Genomic DNA, 913 nt, shown 5'->3' with positions numbered 1-913 from the left:
TTAGTTCTCCCTTTTCGGGAGTATCATCAATTAGTAGTGTATTAGTTGCATCAAAGGGTACACCGATTTGGCTAAACGGTTTGTACAAAAGAGGTAATCCTGGTTTTTTAGGGTGGTAGTGGCCCTCAACGGTAACGCATTTTCTTTGATCATACAAAAAGGCAAAATCTGACGTGTGAGCTTGGCATACACTGCAAACTATTGCAACTAGTGGCGATAAGTTTTGCCTTTGCATTGAAGACCATATGCCAACTCTGAAGCGCGGAAGAAGAAACTCAATAAACTCCTTGGTTCCTGGACGAACCACGACTCGACAAGTTCCCATCCGAAACGTTTGCAAATCCTCAAAGGGTCCTCTGTCACCGAGAGGCACCCGCATCAGCAGCAATCCATTGACGTCCAAGATAATCAACCTCTGTAAAAGTTGACAAGTACATATAAGTAGTTAGAAGATGAACATATTTTTCCATACTTGAATAGACATTACCGGAACAACCGTATCTACAGGTAGCAAGGGTCCATACTGGGTCTCTGTAGTGTTCATGTCGTTGTTGCTCTCCTCCGCTTTATCTTCATAGTCATCATTCAAATCTTCATCAGGGTCTCCCCCATGGCCCTTTCTGCCTGATTCAAGGTTGATCGGCTTGCCTCATACATCCTTCCCTGATCCATATCATTTTGCTCATCCCTAGGCCTGCTTTCCTCATCCATATCCTTTTGCTCATCTATAGGCCTGCTTTCCTCATCTTGGGTTTCAGCCATAGGCTCTTTTGGCTGTTCCACTGGCTGACTTGGCTCTTTCATTGTCTCCTCCGGTTGAACCTTAGCAGCTTCCATATGCTCATTTGTCCTTTCCTCATCCTCGACTCTTTGATCTTCTGCTGATATGACACCCTCGGCCCGATGCGATTCC

The sequence above is a fragment of the Adiantum capillus-veneris genome, chromosome 21 (assembly GCF_014529385.1).
Source record: "Adiantum capillus-veneris isolate H3 chromosome 21, ASM1452938v2, whole genome shotgun sequence".
NCBI classification, from domain to species: domain Eukaryota; kingdom Viridiplantae; phylum Streptophyta; class Polypodiopsida; order Polypodiales; family Pteridaceae; genus Adiantum; species Adiantum capillus-veneris.
Note: the sequence above shows the minus strand (reverse complement) of the source record.